The sequence below is a fragment of the Uranotaenia lowii genome, chromosome 2 (assembly GCF_029784155.1).
Source record: "Uranotaenia lowii strain MFRU-FL chromosome 2, ASM2978415v1, whole genome shotgun sequence".
NCBI classification, from domain to species: domain Eukaryota; kingdom Metazoa; phylum Arthropoda; class Insecta; order Diptera; family Culicidae; genus Uranotaenia; species Uranotaenia lowii.
The window spans coordinates 383,700,080-383,716,079 of NC_073692.1; the positions used below are offsets into that span (position 1 = coordinate 383,700,080).

Sequence of the window (16,000 nt, forward strand, 5' to 3'; positions counted from 1 at the left end):
CACATTGTGTTTTTTATCATTTAAGTAAATAGTTTTTTTCTTGTTTTAAGTTATGTTTATCTTGAATTATCTGTTTTCGTCTTAATTTGTTTTTTACTGTAATATTCTTTAAAATAATTTAATTTCGTTCTTGAATGTTTTATTTTTTATTTTTTCATATTTCAAATTTTCCAATTTTTTTTCGATTTATTTTTTATATGTTTTGAATTGCTTTTATTTAATTTTGAATTTTTTGTGTTTCAAATTGATTTTGGTTTATTTAAAACTGTTTTTTTTTTTTATTTTTAATTAAACTTCATTTCTACTATTTACTTATTTTTGATTTTTTTGAATTAATTCAGTCTACTTATTTTTTTGTTTTAATTTGTTTTTTATTTATTTTTTTTGTGTTTCAAATCATTTTTTTACAACTTGTTTTGTTTTAAATTGTTTCTCATCTTGTTTTAATTTGATTTTTTATTCTATTTTTTTTCTTGTTAAATTTTTTTTTGTCTTGATTTTTATATATTCTTTAAATTTTTTGTTATTATTTTGTTTCAGATTGTTTTTTTTTGCATTTTTTTTTTATTTTTTTTTTCTATTTATTTTTTGTATGTTTTAAATTGCTTTTCTTTTATTTTGATTTTTTTTTGTTTGAAATTGATTTTTACTTAATTTAAAACAGTTTATTTTTTAATTTTTTATTCAGATTTCATTTCCTCAATTTTCATTTTTTGAAATTTATTCAGTCTACTTATTGTCTTGTTTTATTGTTTTAATTTGTTTTCTATTTACTTTCTTATGTTTAAAATTGTTTTTTTTAACAACTGGTTTTGTATTAAATTGTTTTTATCTTGTTTTAAATTGATTTTTTATTTAATTATTTTTATTCTTGTTTAAGGTTGTTTTTATCTTGATTTTTATATACTTTTTTTATTTTTTATTATTATTTTGTTTCAAATAGTTTTTAGTTTGTTTTTAATTTGTTTTTAAATTATTTTTATTTTTTTTTTTAATTTTGTTTTAACCGGTTTTTTTTCATTTCTTCATATTTACCATATTTTTTAAAAGTTTTTTATTTCATTTCATATTTTTTCGTTTTCAAATTATTTATTATTTTAATTTTTTTTTTTCAATTTTATTCAGTTTACCATTTGTCAATTCTTATTCCATTTTTTATTATTTTTCATTATGTTTTAAATTGATTTTTTTTTATTTTGTTTCAAATTGTATTTTTTTATATAAAAGTAAATTGTTTTCATCTGGTTTTAAATTGTTTTTATTTTGAATATGTTTTTGTCTTAATTTGTTTTTTATTATTATTTTGCTTAAATTGTTTTTTATTTTGTTTTTAAAATTTTTTTCCCAATTTCTGTTTAAATTCATTTTTATTTTAATTTTTTTCACAATTTTCTTAATTTAATTATTGAATTTTTAAAATTTATTCAAACCATCATTTGCCTTTTTTTATATTTAAAAACATTATTTTTATATGTGTTTGTACAAAAAGTGCTTCCTTAACTTTTTGTACAAACACATATAAATTATTATAATTTTGATTTATTTTATTTCTTATGATTTTGATTTAAACAAGATACTAATTTTTATTAATTCTTCGGCATAGATCTTTGAATACGCTTTATTTTCATATTCGTTTTGATTTTTAAACCAAGAGTTTTATTTTGAGTATATCTTATTTGATTTTTTTTATATTTGGGCATATATTTAAGTTTGAAGAAATTTCAATGATTGTTTAAAACAAGATGAGTTTTATTAACTGACCAATATCCAGTAGAAAAATTAACTGTTAAAATATCTAAAATGTATTTCCGTTCTCATCAGTTGTTGTTCAATAATTTGCTATTTTTTATTTTTTTTCCTGTTTCTCAACGTTCGGAAACAGTATAAGTTATCAGGGACTCTCACTGGAGAATTTGATAAGCCTTAAAATAATTTCACTACCACGTTCACGAAAAGCTTATCATCCAAACGCGAGAAATATAAAAGGCTTTTCTGGTTTTTATACTTCAAAATTGAAATTTCACTTAAAAACATACTTTTGGTTTGGTAGTTGCAAAACGTTCTTCACTAATCAGTTTCAAACATTAAAGCAAAGGGCACATGTCGGTATCGCATTTAAATCCATGATTCACGCAATTCGAAACAATTGCATCAATTTAACCCTAAAATAAAAACAAAAAATCACCGCCCCCACCAATCATCACGCACATACACACAAAAGGTAGCCGATTAAGAATAACAGAACGATTCAATGGCAATAAAAGCGTGTAGATATCTATGTGGAAACACATGAAATGAATCACACGTTTGCTTGTTTTATTTTCCTTTTTTTTTCGTTCAAGTAATATTTTGATCAATCGTTCCCGTGTCGATTGTTAGTTTTTGTTCCTTTGAAAATGTATTCGGTTTCGCGGAGTTTTTTTTCCTTCTATTCAGTTATTTATTTTCGCAACCCCGGTTCTATTCCGAGAGATTCACTAAATCGATCCTATATCTGTTGCCAACGATGGACGTCCACGGTTTGTTTTAGCTTCCAATAGTAGCGATTCAATCACAGTCAGAGATTTTTTTCGGCCATCGAAAAACGCATAAACAAATATCGAGATTTCATATTTCAGAAACAGTCCAACGAAAAACAAAAATTAGAAATTGAAAAACTGAAATCCCAATCCCAATAAAAAGAAATAAAAACTGCTCCATCTAGACATTTCTTAGAGTTTAATATCGAGGGCTTTAATATTTTGGCTAAATTATAGACCTCACTACAAACAAAAAGAGGAAAAAACAACATCCGGTCGGTTCTGCTCGACCAACATGGCGCGACGACGCGGCAGTGGCTCGGAAAAGTCTGACTTCCGTTGACGTCGCGGCTCGTCTTGGTTTGGGCTTGCCCTACAAAGCACCTGGATTTCCGTTTTATGATAGAGCGTATAAAAAAAAAGGAAAGAGGATGAGGAAATGCGCCACAGGAGCCGTGTTGTAGTTGGAACTCGGACAAGGTGAATGGACCCATTTCCGGCGGCTTTCGCCTGTTATTGCCGTTGATAAACGGTTACATTTGGTGGGAAGGAAGGAAAAGGTGGCTCCATCCCTGGAACCATCCCTCCTCAAAGTACACACAGAGCTTAGCCCAAGTGGAGTGGAACGGAAATCTACTCAAACAATTTGCTTCATAGTTACGGGGAACAATTTTTTGGGGGTGGCTTTGCGTGTTACGTTCCGTTTTTGGCGTCTTTATGTTGTAAAAGTCCCACCATCGTTTTCCATCCCCATTTGTGGCACTGGCTTAACAAAACCAGCTATCCTGGAAGATTTTTACGATTTGTTTCGTCACTCCGGTTTTTGTTGGGGAGTTTTTTTTTTTCGTTATCGAAATCCTAACACCGACCCAAGTGAAAATGGTTGCATGGGGAAATCTGCGTTTCGATTGCACCTTTAAGATTGAGCGTATCTATAACGGTGGATTTGAGGTGTTCCAACAGATCTGTTCTTTCAATCAATTTTTATTCGTTTTACGAGGTCTATTCCTTTTAACGATTGAATTTTGCCTGCAATTTAAGTTTTTTCCCAAAAACCTTGCAAAAAACGGGAAGATTGCTAAAACTGTGTAGAAAACCTTTTTCATTCCGAAACACTGAAACTTGAGGAAAATAGTCGTGTAACCTCAGACGAGACTTAACGACTTGACGGGACATGGAGACTTGAGACATGAAACCTTCAACCTGAGACTTGAGATGTGATACCTGAGACCTCTGAATTGAGACATGAGACACAAACCTTAGACGTGCGAGAAATGAGATCTGAGAAATGGTACCTGAGTCCTGAGCCTTGAGCTCTGAGCGAGAGCTGAGCTGAGACATGGGACCTGAGAGATCAAACATGAGACGTGAGACGTGAAACATGCGACGTGTGCGTGAAACAAAAGACTAGAGAAGTAAGGAGTGAGCCGTGATTCGTGAGAAGTGTGACAAGACAAGAGACGTGAGAAGTTAGCAGTGGTAAGTGAGAAGTGGGAGGTAAGTCGTGAGGAAAGATACGTGAGAAGTTAGGCTTAAGTCGTGAGAGATGAAAATCATGAGACATGAGATCTGGAAAGTGAGACGTGAGATGTGGAAGTGAGACGTGAGACGTGAAAGTAAGAAAAGAGACGTGAGAAGTGTGATGTAGACGTTATAGGTTAGAGGAGCGAAGTAAGGCGTAAACATGAGAAATGATACATGAGACATAAGATGTGGGAAGTGAGACGTGAGACGTGAATGTGAGGAATAGAGACGCGTGACGTGTGAAATGACGCTGAGACTTGAGATTCGAGACCGAGACTCATTCCTTACATTTCATTCATCATGATTCATGTCTAGTCTCAGGTAGCTTTTCTCAGGACCCTGATTTGATGTCTCATGTCTCAGATCTCACGATTCAAGTCTCAGGTATCCCCTTCCAAGCGTCAGATCCAAGCTTCTCCCTACTTCCTTAAATTTGAAGTGTTCCCGATGGACAGTGTTAACCGAAAATCGTCCAACTCGATGTACCTCGATGTATTTTATTTATGGCAGTTGGCCATTTTTGTCATTCTCCATTTTGTTTTGTCATTTTTAGACTTGTTTTTTTTTCAAATTTTATGAACTTTTCATTTTTCGGTCATTTATGAGTACATAAAGTAAAAAAAAAATATTTGTAGTTGTATTTTATAAAAATTTAAGAAAGCAAAAACGTATTTATAGTATTTGTCCAAGTTAAGTATATTGGTCCTGCCATAGTGAAAAGTATAAAATTATGTTGTTTCAAAAAAAAACACCGTTTGATTTTAGCACATGTGCCAAAATCGAATGTTACCAAACACGAACGGGGTTTGTATAGGGTTGCCATCTGTCCCGCTTTATACAAAAATGAGTAGCATTAATTAGCTACAGAACACTTGATCCACTTCTGGAAAGTTGAGTACTTATATATGTCCAGTTTGTACAATACAATGCCAATTAGGGGAAAAATGCAGCTACTCATACAAAAAGTTTGGAATAGTGGCAAATATACATTAAGAAAAGATTGTTTGGTGCATAAATCATGAGGTTGACACATTCTAACATTTTTCAAGTGCTTCCAAATCCGATGCGAATAAGTATGAAAAGGAGAAATATTCCTTTAATTTGATAACGTTGAAAATGACAATTGATTTGATTGAATGTATGCACAACATTAAATTTTTCTCGAATTAATATTCAAGGAAAAAGTGTAAAATTTATAGAAACAAACAGAAGAATAAACATCGGAGGTAAAATAAACATTATTGTATTTTATGAGGTTGTATTAAAATTTTATTGTTTTTCATTGAACTTTTTATTGCTCCAATTCACTCCACAAAATAAATAGGTGAATTACCGGGTTGTCAAAATTGATGAAACATAACTCCTTCTGTTTGAATCACTCACTTAATTCAAACATTGTTGACAATAAATGAAGTTTCTTTTAGAGTTTACTGTATGGCCCGCTTTTTCCGCTGAATTCCGCTTTTTCTCGTTTTTTTTTCAAAAATTGGAATTTTTCAGTCCGTGTACGGGTTGGAAAAATCCGAGCTTTTTTTCCCTAAAAACCGAACATTGGATTTCAAAATTTTCAACTAAAACACTGGGCAACATCTGACCAAAATCCAAGCATTTCTTATAAAAATTTAAAAAAAGACAAAAACGAAAGTATGAAAAAAATTTATTGATCGAGCTACATCAGCAGCGTTTAAATCATATTTTATAATTTCAAAAATAATTGCAGATTTGGTTCGAACAAACTAAAATTTTTTTTGTTTTTTGGCGCAAAAATCATAAATAAAATAACCTGTCTTTTTGTTTTGGATTTGGTTAAAATTGTGGACAAATCTGAGCTTTTTTCGCATAACCGGGCAACCGGGCCGGACCAGGCTTTTCCAATTTTTTTCTTTGAAAAACCGGGCAAGCTCGGATAAAACCAGGCAATCTGGAATGCATACTCTATAATAAGGTTGACAGAATTGTTTCGGCACGTATTCGGGATGGACAAACCGAGCAATTTTTTATAAAAACCTGGTAAAAACCCGGGCATTTCATTTCTAAATTGACGACCAAAAATCCAGGCAATATCCGGACAAATTTTGTTAAAACCCGGAAATTACTCAATTAAAATCAAGATAAAAAAAATTAAAAAAATATTTTTTTTAATCAAAATTCATAAACAGATTTTAAATCGAATTTTAGGCTTCGAAAAAACCTTTCATGATTATTTTTGCAAAATCTGCTTAAAAAATTTTGTTTTGGTGGCTAAATAAAAAAAAAAATGACAACACAATGTATTTTTTAATTTGCCAAATTAAGTGAAAAATACGGGCAAAATCCGGGCATTTTTCAATGAAATCCAAGCAACCGGGCCGAGCCGGACTGTTCCGAAATTTTGTATCAAATATCCGGGCAAACCCGAATAAAACGGTCAATCTGGCAACCATCACAGCTGCTAAAAATGTACCCAATAAACCATTTGGCAGTAGTTGTACCAGTAAAATCATGGCATGTGAACTTATTCTGAGAGAATTTGTATTTGTTTACCACAATTTATTTAATTTTCAACCGTTTCGATACAATTCAATGCATTCCAGAGCTTATCTTTCCTTGGCTTGATCCTTAAGCATTTAATGCAAATTTATAACAGTTTCAAAAAAGACTAAAAAGTAAAAAAATTAAGGAAAGCACCTACCATCAAGCTATAAAAAATGCTTTATAAAGGCAAAAAAAAAAATATATGATCTCTTACGAAAGCTTATAATCATTTCAACATAGCACACACACAAATCAGACTCTACTCCAATAATGAACTTCCTTGGAGGTGGAATTATCGGCATAAGTTCTTATGCCGGACCGGCACTAACAAGCTTTCTCATCGCTCGCATTGTCCTCTCAGCGCAAACGCATTGCCCAAACAACCAAACCATACAAAACTATCCCACATCCTATCACAAAACAAAGCAGGATGGATACAATCTGGCAGCAAGGAAACTACCACCGGCTCAGATGTCTGGCAGTAAGTAGCTATGCGTGTGTATGTAAACCGGCAATAGAAAACAATTTATCGTTTCCCATTCCCATCCTTTCCCTTGGATAAATTACCCAATAGGATTAAATTCCCATAAAATATTTTTCTTGTTTCGTTTGAATGTAGTGGTCATGTCGAAATTTTCACATTAAAGACCGCGAAGAAATCTTAGCCGTTAAACACCAAAATTGGGAATACTTTATCTCAGAACTACTGGACCAAATACTACAAGTTTGGTGTCTTTGATTTAACGGAAGTGTTGTGTTTAATTTAATAGAATAAAGTTTCATTATTAGATTCTTTACATCCTACTAACATTTCTTCATATTTCCCCCATTGACTACAAGAGCGTGGCCGGCCGTTATTGATCTTTTTCAAAAGGAGAGCATTAATTTTGTGTATTGTGAATGTGCTGCTAATCCCAAACATCATTATTTTGGCCCTTGCACAAAATTGATGGCCTCGGAGTAGCAACCGTTCTCGATGTGGAACTTGCTCGATGTGCTTAACCACGCCAGCGATCATGGAAATACGTAAGTTGAACAAAGTCTAATGTAATATGTCATGGGAAGTCTTTTTTGATTGTTGGTTGGTGTATTATTATTTCTACACAGCATTTCAAGTTCAATGATTTAAGGTGGATATGGGTAGTCAATAAAGCTAAGCTAAGCTTAGTGTAGCATACAAGCGGCAATCGAAGAAACGAGATATCTCGTAATTGGTCCGCAATTTGTTAACATTTAATAGGACTTAAATTATGTAACGGATTATAAGTGGTTTAAGCAATTCTAACAAATATATCAGCTCAATAAAATTGAAAACAAAAATTTAAAATAGCTTGCTAGAACAGCTCGAAACAACCCAAATCAAGCTTTAAAAACTTATCTCAGTTCCAGTTTGGGTAAAAAAGTGCGAAAATACGAGGTATTTAAAATTGAACGTTACCAGCAATCAATTGGTTTTCATTAAGTTTTTTAAGTATGATTTAAATAATGATTAAGAAATGGTTTCTTCTAAATTTAAATTAGAGTTTTTTATAAAAGTATCCAACAAGCTATTTTTATACAGAATTTTTTTTTAACGTTATTAGGAAAAATTCGAAAACATCATCGAGTTCCTGACGTGAAAAGTGTAAAAAAATTATTAAAATCGGCTGTCTTGGAAATTTTGTGTTGGCCAGTACAATATAGAAAATTTACTAAGCTCCAAATATAAAATTTTGAAATATATATAAAATTAAACATCAAAAATTCAAATAAAACATTGAATATGTAAAGCCTTAACCTCACAACTTTCAACAGTTGAAATAAAAAAAACTTAAAATTTGAACACAGTTTTGTGGTTTACTGAGTGAATAAGCCAATATATTTTTGTTCTATCATTTTTTTAAGCCTGGGCCGGAGATTTTCCAACATTTTCCATCTTTCTTTCAATTATCAAGTGTGGACATAGATGATAAGTTCGTGAAAGGCATTAAATGTTTGTATAGAGTTTATGAAAAAAAATAGGAGAGAAATGAAACAACATATTTAAAAGAAAAAAAATTCAAAATTGGTATTAATGATACAATAAAATTAAATGCACAAAAAAAAAGAGACTGGCACAAATTTTTAAGTTGTAAAAATTAAAAATTAAAGAAAAAATTCAAATTAAAATGCTGTATCTTTAACTAGTGTTAAAAACCATCCCTCAAAATACGAAGTAAGGATACGGAATTCAAATAAATCAATTCACAGGACACAGAATTCAACACATCTGTTCAGATTTAATGTTCCCGAAGTAAGTTTATTAGTCCAGACGGAAGAAATATCTGCTAAAATTCTTAAATTGTTGCTTCTCCGTTGTTATCCTAGTTCCTTAGCGCCAAGCCATCTTCCAAAACACTGCCAATCACCAGACTTGTAAACCATCGACATTTTCTCTGACAGTCGCACAGCCTGCTTTTATCAGTATCATTGTTCGTGCCATCAAACGAATGCGACCGAAAACTTGCCGAACAGTCGACTACCATCAAACGAAACGACATTCATTCTTCTTTGTGTGATTTTCGAACGAAATTTCGTGCCTTGGTACACGAGAGGGATAATTTGATGGTCAAACGACCATCATTCCCGACAGTTTACGACATCGCCTATCTCTTTCACGCAGCAGAACTTACAGACTCAATAAGCAAATGCAATCTTTTCTATTCACTCCCTCCTGTTGAAAAAAAATTCGTCACTCTGCAGCGCCGGGTGATGTTTGGATGTATTGGTCGAACAATGTGGAATGATTATCTCGATTATCTACGCAAGAGGGATGACAGTAAAACGACTAACCACAAAAAAAGATCAAAATTTCGTTTGACATTTTTTTGCTCTCCGATCAAACGATTGCGCTCTCCACGATTGTCACGAACGATGTGTGGTGGTTGTCTCCGGAAAAATTCAAACGATGGTGACCACTTACAAGCCTGCCAATCACATTACGATCCATTAACCGTCATAACATTATTGTGTCTCGTCTTTCCCACCCAACAGGAACACGAACGTTAGGCTTCCTTGGTCTATCTCTATAAGGGACCATTAATGCTTTTTGTCTATTGACTTTGGGCCTGTGTCTGCCTGTCTCAAAGTGAGTTAGCATGATATTTCCTAGATAGACCCTCCACTGTGGAAGCGTTCTAGGAACATCAAGCAAAAACTCCTAAATATGTATGTATGCTTCTACTAGGGTATTTCAGGGTTCGTGTGCGCTATCTTAGAGGGCCAATCAGATTTGCCACTCCCGGTCGTCTTTGTCGCTTCCAAGGGAATGTGTAATTGAGTTATCAAACAAGTACTAAATTACGCACCTCCGGCAGACTGATGGGTTTGTTACGAAATTTGAGGGCCTTAATTCTTCTCTGGAATCGATCGGTTCCGTGCAGCCAATCCCATACACGGGCCAGCGAATTTCGATTCGAACATTCCACGCCTGATTGCCCTAATGTGATATTAATTGGATCAATCAACAGCCCGGCACACACAGTTCGATAAAGCGAGAGCAAGCCGCCTGCCGGCCGCGGTGAGTGGTCATTGAATAGTGATCGGAACTTGAGGAAAATTATTCCAAAATTTATCCCGAATTTTCTAAACTGAAATTCGAATCCGAAAAATGTACCCACTATCCTTCTAACTTACATAGAAACTGGTATAAAAGTTTCGCCTTTGGAGTGTTACCCATCATAAGAGTCCGTAGATAGTCTGGATATCCCGGAATCGATGGACTAGATCGTCAATCGACGGTTAACGCGTAGAAGAGGCGACTGGAAGCGCTAATCAAAAGTTGTGCTTTCGCCCCGGCCAGTACTGTGTTTGCTTGCTAATCAATTGGCAGTATCTCCGAAGCCGGAGAAAATTGTAAGTATCTACACGTAGAGACCGGAGACCGACCTAGCTGATTAGAGCGCGATTTTGGGCGGACTTGCTAAATTTGTTCAAAATTTATCAGCAGCATCCGATCCCCCTAATAAGCGTTAATTGATTCGTGCCGAAAAGTGTCGGAATCGGAATTAAGCTGTGGGGGATTATCGGCGGTTGATAACAGGAATGCTGGGTGAGAATTGGATTTGGAAATATTGTTCAAAAGTTTGAAGGCGCAAACTATATGCGAGTCATGTTTCGTATTTTTAACAGATTTAAGGAAATCCAATTTAACACAACACGGATAAAAAACTTTACAGGTTGTTATCAAAATTCGTATGGTTGGTTCTTCCATATCAAAGATTTTTGGTTGAACCCATAATATTGCTAAATCAACATCAATATCGACTAACAAATTGGCGTTGTTGTATAGTTGATTTGGTTGTACAGGATTTCTCAACTGCTTATCGCTGTTACAATCCAAAAGATGGTAGATTTGGCTATATTTTCACAGTCTACTTGATAGTTAGTTCTCTAATGTCACTGACGCTTGGCTAGACCTCGAATATTGTTCAGCCAACTTTGATATCCAAGACGAACGAACTAGATCTATATTTCGATTTGGAAATTGAAAAAAAAAGAATATAAGGAGGTGTTTGAGTTTTTTTTTTTTGGAAAAGATGATCGTCACCAAGTAGCGAAAAGGTGAAACTTTTTTTAAAGCTTTTTTTGCAAATCAATGTTACTTCGTTTCAGATACACCTATAGCCGATTGGATAAACCGAGGGAATCCCAGGTTTCTGTCCTCGAACCGCGTGAGTTATTCGAATATTTACATTATTCTCTCGGTCAGACTGTTAATGGAACCTCTTTTTCTTTCAGGGCCATGGTGGCTGACTTCCCCCGACAAATTTCGATCATGTAAAACCACAAGAATGCATGCGTTTAATTATAAAAATTAAAATCTGTTTTATTAAGAAAATGAAAATAACAATGCATTTTTCCTGCTTGAAATTATTCCTATTCATATTTCAAATCTACGATTTTCTGCATTCAGGGGGAATAGCAGATATGGCTAAACAGCCATCCTATTGGACTTTAAGTATTGCTAATTGCTAGTTTAGCCATAGCCATTTTCGTGGCATCGCATAATCTGATGGTTGGTTTGATCGAATTTTCGGGTTCAATTTCAACATAGTTTTCCAACACAGTTTTGTTGGAATTACGCTGAATAAAGCTTTTGCAAAAACTCACCAGCTTAAACCAGCTCTAAATAATACTGCCGAAATGTCCACTCATCTTAACTTCCAAGTCTATTGCATATCATACCAATAATGCTGCTGGCCATCTGGTCCATCCGTTCATCGAACTTCATCCGAAAGTACAACTTTCTGTCGATTACCGGGTCCAGAAATTCACTTTTAAGGAAGCTTGATACAATTCTAATTATTTGATTTAGTGACTAAGAAATTCCAAGCGGTTCACGCGTTACCAAGTTATTTTTTTTACTGAAATCTCCCAGACCATCTTAATTAATCCCGGATAGTCGTAAATGGGTCTGAATTTATGAATGAGTTGCCTGTTTTAAGGACCAAATTCAGTCTATTTACTTAGAATCTGTATTTCCTCATTTCACGTCTTGTTAAAAAAGATATTATAAATTTTAGAAACTAGGGGAAAGTGTTCCTAAATGCGCCTTTTTATGAAGGTTTAATGATTAGAAAGTGGAATAAGAGTGTTTTTTTGTGCCCCCTTCATGTTTGTTGATAAATTCTTCTATCCCTAAAAAACGGGTAAAATTGAATAAATTTCTTAATTTTTTAATTAAAACTTCGAATCTAACCCCTAATCATTATCTTAAGAAGGAATTCAAGATCTCAAAATATATTTGATTAAGTTTTTTTATTAGGATGAAATGATTCTGTGGTATGGCAACCCTAACTTTTGTTTTATTCCATAAAATTAAAAAAAAAGACATGGATTTTAAAAAAAATACAGTTTTGAGGTATATTAGATGCCATTTTCAAACATTTTTAATTAAATTTTTTGGAAATATTGCCAGAGAAACTTAAATTCTGCTTAACACATATATAGGCATATTTAGCCCACACAGTTTGAGGTTCGGCAATTTAGAAAACAATGACCCATTCCAAGCGCCCCTCAACTGGAGAACCGATTTTCATTTTTCATTATTTAAAAATAATTTGCCCAGCATTTGAAAGTTTATTTCTTGAGCTTCATTTTCCATCAAAAGAATTTCAGTTACCTTTTTTCGGAATGGAGTATGTTGACGTTGAAATTTAAAAATTTTAGTACGAATTGATTTTAACAATTTTTCTTTAATTGAAACATCACTTTGTCTAAAAACTAGTTACCTATATACAAAAAAATATTGCAAAAGGATTAAAAAAAAATCCATCTTTAAGCATGATATTAGATTAAAAATAATCACAGCAACTTCACGCTCTAGAATCGGTAATAAAGGTATCTATTTTTAAGCGTTGTGACGTCACGAAAATTCTACTATTATTCAGTTCATGATTCCTTTAAAGGTCACATACTGTCGAAAATTGGAGATCTCTTCAAACTTTTTGAGAGTAATTCAATGCTTTTTTTAGAATGAAAATCGGTTCAGAAGGTTGTGAGTTGCACCCGGGTAAAGAATGCGTTGTCACGTCACGAACATTGATTTCCTTTTTTTTCGGAAACGTCCATGACTTCTTACTTCAACACTATTATAGTATTTCTTCAAAACAAGTTTAACATAACAATGCGTTTCAATAAATGAATTCAGTTATCAAGATTTTAATGAAATTAAGAATCATGTTTTTTCGCATAAGCGCGGTTTTTTTAAAACGTCTTAAATTAAAAAAGTATAAATTAGCGCTTGTTGAACACTTGATTCGAGAATAAACAAACAATCATAAATATGAAATCCTCATCGATTTTTTAAAAGAATATTTGTGAATTATACAGCAAGTAGTGATCTCTGATTTGATGAAAATCTTGCAGGTAGTTATCTAAGGTTTGAAATAAAAATTGAAATAAGATCAAGTTCTTCTACATAAGAATGAAAAAAAAAACGCGCTAATAGCTTCTATTACTTGCTAATATTTTGTTCAAACAAAATAACTAAGTATCTATGGAATAAATGTAATGAGATTAAAAAATCTTTGAACATGGTAAATTTTAAAAACAAACTGTTTTTTCGTACAAATTCATAGGACTTTGATGGAAAATAAATTTCTCATGAAATTATTTAAAAAATGTGTCCTTTATTGAAACTTCCACCTCATAGAATGTTGCTAGAAAATCCAAATCGAGCCCCGTATTCACATTAAATCCCACGAAGAGACTTTTAAGTGAATAACAAAATTAAAATATGAAGGTACTACCACAGAGTTCCATGCAAGATTAGGGCCAGATTATACTACGAAAAGGGGTCGCGCAACAAACCTCAAGTTTGCATAGAGTTGAGCGGAATTTGTTCGGGATGAACAAAAAAAACCTATTAAACAGTTTTTCACCAATAGTTTTGGTCCTTTTTAACCGATTTTCTTTTAATTTCAGTGTTTTAAAGCCTCAATTATAACAACATTTCATCTGAGGAACACCTTTCGATTAGAGTTATCATAAAACAGTTAAGCTTCAAACCAGGTATACAACCCATGAGAAGCTTATTTTTGAAACTCAATATGTTTTTTACCATAACCCTTATCGAAATGAGACTTTGGGATAAACTGTTTGTCATACGAAAGCTTTGTGAATGACTATAATGAAAACAAATCAACCGATACGGACTTCAGAAATTGGTGCAAAACTGGGTGTGCCTATTTTTTTCCAAGAAAAACTTCTCATAATTCCATACAAATTTTAGGCTCATTGCGCCATCTATTTCCGTGGCCCGGTCCCCAAAATTTAGCACTGGAGTTTGTGCTAGGCCTGGGTTCTATTTTAGCTTTTCATAAGTCGGCTGATTTAGGCACTCTAGTGTCCATTAACTAACTTTTAATAGATCGAAGGATTTTGAAATTATCGTTTATTTTTCCTTTTCTTTGTAATTAAATATTGAAAAGATTCAGAAACATATTTCAACGCTTTTACAAATAAATATTTCCTACATAAGTTTTTTTTAATAATATTCACATCATCGTACAAATATATTTCGAATAAAATTAATTTACCTTATCTGCTTATATGAGCAATTTAGATACTTTTTACTTAATTTTTTGGGTAAAATGGGTCGATTTCATCACCAAATCACATTATTTATTGAGCTTGTAATGTAGCTGACCATAAAATTTCGTGACGTCACAACGCTTTGCAAAACCCTGCTTAAAAAATGGCACGTTGTGACGTCACGCAACTGAATCGCTGTAAAATAAATTCAAATCAACATTTGAAAAAACCAAAATCAGTGATTTGTTGGTTGTAATGAAACGATACTTTTCTGAAATTTTCATAAAATTTTCTCGAATAGGAGAGCAGAAAAATGCGGTTTCGTAAAAAAACTGAAAAGTGGAAAAAGAGGCGCGTTATGACGTCACGATTTCTTTTGCTTATATTTTGATAACTATTTGTAAATACTTTTGATTTCAAATTGTAACGAATTAAATTCTGATTTTTTTTTCAATGTGCGATATGAACTGTAAAATCTACAAACACTATACCAAAAAACTATTTTGCGAACGTTGTGACGTCACGCTGGAATGGGTCATACAGTGAGCGAAATGAGAATAGCACCACTATGTGTTTTGCTTGTTAAAATATGAATGATTGAAAATTACGAAAATTTTCTTCCACAGTTTGTTTTGAATTACTTAACGGATAAATCAAGCATAAGTTTACTTTTTTTGGACGTAGCAATTGGCGTTGAGGACCAAAAATGTGAAAAAGGGGTGCGAAATAAGAATAGCACCACTTGAGTTTTTCAACAAAAACAAGATTATTATTATTATCAGCCTCAAATCTATGTTTCATCATTTTGCATCATACTTATGAATGTTAATGAAGAAATCAATCAGTTTGATAAAGTTTTAAAGCTCAAATATCAAATTCCTTAACGCTAGAGGAGCATCTCTCAAAACCCCCTTTTAAAACCTTTGAAAACCTTTGGAATTCTGGAAAACTCCTTAAAATGCAGTTATCTATTCGAATAACTCGTAGAAGCATTATTATTCACTTTTACACAGTAAATTTTAAAAAAATAATCTTGTTTTTGATGAAAAACTCAAGTGGTGCTATTCTTATTTCGCACCCATTTTTCACATTTTTAGTCCTCAAAGCCAATTGATACGTCCAAAAAAAGTAAACTGTGGAAGAAAATTTTCGTAATTTTCAATAATTCATATTTTAACAAGCAAAACACATAGTGGTGCTATTCTTATTTCGTTCACTGTATGTAGGTTGCTCCACAAACATGTTTTTACGTAATGAGATGAATCATTATATTAGGGGAAAAATTTGGATATACATATTTGTATCTTTATAGTAGTGATAGACCACTTTCTATTTTGAAGGGACATGATGTGATCTTTTCATTTAAATTATGGCAGCCCACGACCTTC

General features: G+C 32.7%; 1 protein-coding gene and 1 long non-coding RNA gene across 5 annotated transcripts in view; one reads left to right on the forward strand and one right to left on the reverse strand.

Moving 5' to 3' along the window:
- Nucleotides 1-16,000, reverse strand: part of LOC129748346 (growth factor receptor-bound protein 2) — a 120,806-nt gene that overhangs the window by 52,241 nt on the left and 52,565 nt on the right. The window lies entirely within an intron of this gene.
- On the forward strand, nucleotides 10,231-11,677 carry LOC129748347 (uncharacterized). Its single transcript, XR_008737711.1, has 3 exons — nucleotides 10,231-10,430; nucleotides 11,190-11,248; nucleotides 11,316-11,677. It is a non-coding gene; the product is annotated as an uncharacterized LOC129748347 (long non-coding RNA).